The sequence below is a fragment of the Bubalus kerabau genome, chromosome 14 (genome assembly GCF_029407905.1).
Source record: "Bubalus kerabau isolate K-KA32 ecotype Philippines breed swamp buffalo chromosome 14, PCC_UOA_SB_1v2, whole genome shotgun sequence".
Classification (NCBI taxonomy): domain Eukaryota; kingdom Metazoa; phylum Chordata; class Mammalia; order Artiodactyla; family Bovidae; genus Bubalus; species Bubalus kerabau.
The window spans coordinates 31,756,256-31,762,308 of NC_073637.1; the positions used below are offsets into that span (position 1 = coordinate 31,756,256).

The following is a 6,053-nucleotide window of genomic DNA, read 5'->3' on the forward strand; positions in this document are numbered from 1 at the left end:
TTTCCACATCTATTTAACATGATATTTTGAAACCAGAGGACATGATCTTAGTTTTTGTATGTTGAGTTTTAAGCCAGATTTTTCACTCTTCTCTTTCACTTTTATCAAGAGGCTCTTTTGGTTCTCTTCAGTTTCTGCCATTAGGGTGGTGTCATCTGGATATCTGAGGTTATTGGTATTTCTCCTGGCAATCTTGATTCCAGCTTGTGCTTCATTCAGCATGGCATTTCGCATGATGTAAGAAGTTAAATAAGCAGAGTGACAGTATAAAGCCTTGATGTACTCCTTTCCCAATTTGGAACCAATTTGGAATTCTTTATCCAAGGGAAAGCCATCCAGGATTTGGAGAGTACAGAGCCTCACAGGCAGTGGGGTGCTCTTCCCTGGGGATGCAGGCAAGAGCAGGTTTTATGGAGATCAGAAGCGGCAACGTGGAAACAAGGCATGACTGGCAGGGCAGGCGATGGAGATTTCCCTCTGAGCCAGGCAAACCCTGTTTTCTAGGGCAAAGTGAACTCCCAAAAACTAAGCAGAAGAGTATGATTGGTGTGTGGTAGTTTCCCTGAGACTGAGGTATTTCTGATGAGTGCTGGCGGACTTAGGTTTTGATTTGTGATGGAGGCCAGGCCACTGGGATGGCCTCCATTCCATGGGTCTGAAAATATGAAAGTGAAAGTGAAGTCTCTCAGTCATGTCTGACTCTTTGGGACCCCATGGACTATAGCCTACCAGGTTCCTCCGTCCATGAGATTTTCCAGGCAAGAATACTGGAGTGGGTTGCCATTTCCTTTTCCAGGAGATCTTCCCAACCCAGGGATTGAACCCCGGTCTCCCACATTGTAGGCAGACAGACGCTTTACTGTCTGAGCCACCAGGGAAGTCTGAAGATATGAATTAACCTTTATCAGGTCTAATAAGAAAATACAGTCTAAATCGCTCCAAATAGAACAGAGTTCTACCAACCTGTACCATTCAAGTTTATGTAGTTACACTGAAGTCAGGGCAGTTCCTTGGGTAGATCAAGTCTTAAGGAAAGACAGTCAATGGGGACTTGAGCACAGTAAGGAGAGACGTGGGAAAGACCTGAAGACCTGGTGAATTTCCCTGGATGGTAGAATTTTAAGGAAAGTGGTGAGCAAGTAAGTAATAGAGAATAAAGTGGAGGGGGAGGAATGGCTCAGACAGTAAAGAATCTGCCTGTGATGCGGGAGACACGGGTTCAATCCCTGGGTCAGGAAGATCCCCTGGAGAAGGGAATGGCTACCCACTCCAGTATTCTTGCCTGGAGAATCCCCTTGGAGAGGGAAGCCTGGTGGGATACAGTCCATGGGGTCACAGAGTCAGACACGACTGACATTCAACTCAACTCAATGGGCAAAATGAAGATGGAGACGTACAGCGAAAGATAGGGTTACATGCTATCAGATCTTGAGATACCATGGGGCAGCTGATTGGGTAGTGGGGCCCACCCTCCACCACCCCTCACCTCCAGTGGGCAGCTCACAGACCTGACGCCTCCCCCGCCAACCCAGACCTTCCTTCCACTCATCCCAGGGGTGCACAAGGCTAACCTCCTGGCTCCACCCCTTTCACCAACCCTTCCAGAAAACCAGGGACCTTCACCAGAGCTGGGGCCTAGGGTCCCCGCTTCAATGAAGCTCTAGAAACAACTTCAGGTGAATTCTGTGAGAGACCATGGTGGTGAATGCCCAAGTTTTCCCCAGGTTTACCAAGGGAGCCTGAAATGGTGCTAACAGCTTGTTTCCTTGACAGCAGAAAATCGAGTTGTTTTTTTTTTAATCGTTTGTTGTCTGTCAAGAATTCCATAGAAATAATTGATGCCTAAAAACACAAGGAAAAGTGCATTTTTTTTTTTTTTCCAACTTCGAGCTTTGCTTCCAAGGAGGTTGATGAGGGGGAGGAGGAGGGGGGATTTTTGCAATGTGAGTGGTGAGCAACAAAGACCCTCAGAGGCAGGGGATGAGAGCCTTCCCAGACATGGTCCTCCAGGGTCAAGGATGCCTCTGCAGCCTCAGGACCAGCAGGGAAGCCCTGAAGGCAAGAGTTCAAAACAAAAACAAGCCACAAACCAACCAACGCTGCAGAAAGGGAGGAATCCTCCTGCCAGGCCGAGGGGCCCAGGCAGAGATGCTCCAGGCCCGGCCTGCTTCCAGCGGGTGTGTGGATATCCGTGCAGTCTCCGGCCTCCTGATGGGTCACCCTCCAGGCCAGGGTTTCTGAGGTGGGGCGAGGAGTCCGCCAGGCCCATCGATTATTAAAGAGCCAGACTTAAAAAAAAATAAAAGGCTGGCCGAGGGAGGAAGCGATGCACTCGCCTACACTCTAGAGAAAACAAAGAGGAAGCAGGCGCGGGGGAGGGAGGCACTGGGGAGCCAGGCGCAAATGCAGCTTTCAAGTTCAAAGGGCTTATTTTGCATGAGAAAACACACGAGGACTCAAGGATTGGTGGTAGGCAGTCCCCACCTCCCCCGGCTTTAGTATCTGCTCAGCAAAAAAAAAATAAAGTCAGGATTAAAACCATCGGCCTCTGGGACACCTTAAAAAAAAAAAATCCCTTTCTTCTGTGTCCTTATGTACAAGGGTAAAGACCAGCTTTCTACGTCCAAGTCGGGAGTGCTGAAGGGAGGGCGAGCAGTGGGGCGCCCAGCCGGAGCCTCTGTCCTCTGCCTGTTCCCGATTCCATGGCCCGAGGCGATGGTTTGCATTTTTAGGACAACAGCCGGCTCTGGGCAAGCAGGAGACCTCTCGTCAGGCTTCATTACTGCACGCAGAATGACACACCGCGCCGATGGAGCGCTGCGAAGCGGCTGCGCCTCCGCGCGATCCCGACCCCTGCGTCCTGCCCGCTCCTCCCCACGCCCCCCACCCCGGTGCCCCAAACCTGAGCTCTGAGCCTGTGTGCACTGCCCTACCTGGGGACACTGCGCGCCCTCTGGAAATCAGGCTTTTCCTCCTTGCTCGCTGTTTGGTGTCTGCATTTCTAGAGAGACTCAGAGAAGCGCTGTCTTAGCCAACTGAACTTTGTAGTTGAAAAGCACCCTTTCCTTTCTTTCCCCTCCCATCTGCTTCCTGGGATTGAGTCTCCAGGACACCGTCTCCTGATCTGGACAGGATGGTTTACCTGGCCCTGGGAACACAGATAGCCGGGAACACAGACCCCACCCCCCCACCCCCTCCCACCCCCTCCCACCCCCGTCTCCTTACAAGGTCATTTACCTTTTTAGTTACCTCCCTAATTCCAATAGTCTTGCAATAAATCCTAACTGCCCGCTCACAAAGAAATCTCACAGCTGATGCTGCAAGTGTCATCATTAAATCTTGCCTGTTAAGAAGGGATACCCCTCAATGTGGGCTTCCCTGGTGGTTCAGTGGTAAAGCATCTGCCTGCAATGCAGGAGACACAGGAGATATGGGTTCAATCCCTGGGTTGGGAAGATCCCCTGGAGGAGGGCATAACAACCCACTCCAGTATTCTTGCCTGGAGAATCCCATGGATAGAAGAGCCTGGCTGGCTAAAGTCCATGGGACCACAAAGAGTCGGACTCAACTGAATTGATTTAGCATGCACACATGCACCCCTCAATGTACCTTTTCAAATAAGGATGAATCTGTTTGCATCAGCCAGAAAACGAACCATGAGGGTTTGTTCAATGCTGATACACCAAGATTTCTAATCAATATATTATCAAAGAAAAACTATGAAAGTACAAGATTACCAGTTACAAGATTACTGGTTAGATTGAAGGAATTATTTCAGGGGAAAACGGTTAAGCCAGGTTGAACTTGACCTTGAAGCTCCAAGTAAACTTTTCTGAAGCCTCTGGGGCACAAGTTATGTGGAAGATCATTAGACAAATCCAACATCTGAATCTTTGAAGAGAGACACCGGGAGAGATGTGATATAGGAAACTTAAGAGCAAATCACAGACCATTAGCTAATGATGAGGTGTGGAAAGGGAGATCAATGTGTTATAGAGCAGCATCTTCTTACTGGTTCCATTAGTTAGGGTATGGGCTCAGCGGTTCTAACATGAGACCACACAGAATGAGGATTACATAAGACAGAGACTTATTTTTCCTGTGCTTAGTAGTCCAGAGATAAGCAGACCAAATCGAAAGAGAAGATCTGCTCCACAAAGTTATTCAGAGATCTAAGTTCCTTCTATCTATCTCAATGATTGGTACTAACTACTATGGCAGGAGTTCTCAAACTTTAAAGCAGAGGTTGTTAAACTGTTTCTATAAAGGACAAGGTAGTAAATATTTTAGTCTTTACATCCAACATGTGGTCTCAATTATATGGTGTTCTTTGCTTTTGTTTTTGATGTTGATGGTGGTGATGGTGGTTGTTGCAACTCTTTAAAAATATGAAAACTATCCTTGGCTCACTGACCATACAAAAGCTGGCTGCTGTAGTCCTTGCTTTCCAGAATCTGAATCACATGGAGAGCTTTCTGAGCCCACCCCAGAGTTTCTGATTTAGTAGGTCAGAGTGGGACCCAAATATCTGCATTTCTAACAAGTACTCATGTGATAGTGATGCTGATGGTTTGGTAACCCCACACTGAGAATCACAACCCTCCTCCCTTTCACCTTTGGTAACCATAAGTTTGTTTTCTTCATCTAAGCGTGTATTTCTGTTTTGTGTGTAGATTCACTTGTATTATTTTTTAGATTCCACATTTTAGAATGTTTCTGTAATCCTGGGGCAGAAAAACACTCTACATGCTGGTAAAGTGAAAGTCGCTCAGTCGTATCTGACTCTTTGCAACCCCATGGACTATACAGTCCATGATATTCTCCAACTGGAGTGGATAGCCATTCCATTCTCCGGGGGATCTTCCTAACCCAGGGATTGAACCCAGGTTTCCCACATTGCAGGCAGATTCTTCATCAGCTGAGCCACCAGGGAAGCCCACATGGTGGTAAAGAGAACATCAATAAGGTAAAGAATGTCTGATTTGACTACAATAAAAATAAATTTGCCACATTCCTCAATATTACCCCCAAAAGACAAAGATCAACACATAGGGGAAAATATACCAAGTATAACAATGAAAAATGTTAATGCTCTACCCAAACAACAGGAAAAGCAGTTCTCAAAAGTGAAATGTGCAAATGAGCAAAGAACATAGTAATATATATTCATAAAGTAATACATTCAAGTTCAAATGTATCATTTTTCAGCATCAAATTGGCAATTTACTTCCTACAAATTGGTCAGTGTTGTAGGGAAAAGGGCACACTAATTCTGTACTAACAGAGATATGTTTGCAGTTCAGTTATGTTCATCAAAAGCTTTAAACATGGATTTTTGTGGACAGGTTCTTAGGAAAGCCTCATGACCCTGCTTTGTGGTATTCATGTCCTTGAGTTGTGGCTCTTCCTTGGAGTGTCAAGGAAGCTTGACACTTAGGTGTCAACTTAGGTCTAACTTAGGTCTAGCCAAGAGAATAAATACAGCAGAAGAAGCAGGATATATGTGATTACATGATTATGTTACATAAGATTGTAACACTTCTCACTGGAGTATGTTTCTCTCTCCCTTGCTGGCTTGAAGAAGCCACTACATTGTGGGCTGCCTGTGTTGGAAGGCCACGTAACAATGAACTTTCAGGCTATCTGTAGGAGCTGAAGAAACCCTCTAGACTATAGCAAGCAAGAAAATGAGGCTTTTGCCCGACAATTGCAAGGAAATGGATCCTTCCAACAACTTGAGTTTGGAATTGGATGCTCCAGTAGAGGGGTAGAGCCTCTAAGAGAAGCTCAAAGGAGACCACACCCTCCAATGATGAGTGACACTTTGAAGAGGGACCAACTAAATTATGCCCAGACTCATTACCCACAGCAACTGAGATCATAAAGGTGTGTCATTTTAAGCTGATGAGTTTCAAGTAATTTGTCATGTCATACTACTACCTGTGTATTAACTCTCAAACTCTACTTCTAAGAATTTATATAAAAAAATTAACTACAGGATACTCATTGTAGTATTTTTATAATTATGAAAAATTAGAAGCAACTAATATATG

General features: G+C 45.9%; 1 long non-coding RNA gene across 1 annotated transcript; it reads right to left on the reverse strand.

Annotated features, from left to right (window-relative positions):
- Positions 1-1,320: 1,320 nt before the first annotated feature.
- LOC129627228 (uncharacterized) lies at positions 1,321-4,415 on the reverse strand. The gene is made up of 3 exons (XR_008702492.1): positions 3,238-4,415; positions 2,934-3,001; positions 1,321-2,782 (listed from the first exon to the last, which is right to left on the reverse strand). It is a non-coding gene; the product is annotated as an uncharacterized LOC129627228 (long non-coding RNA).
- Positions 4,416-6,053: the final 1,638 nt, after the last annotated feature.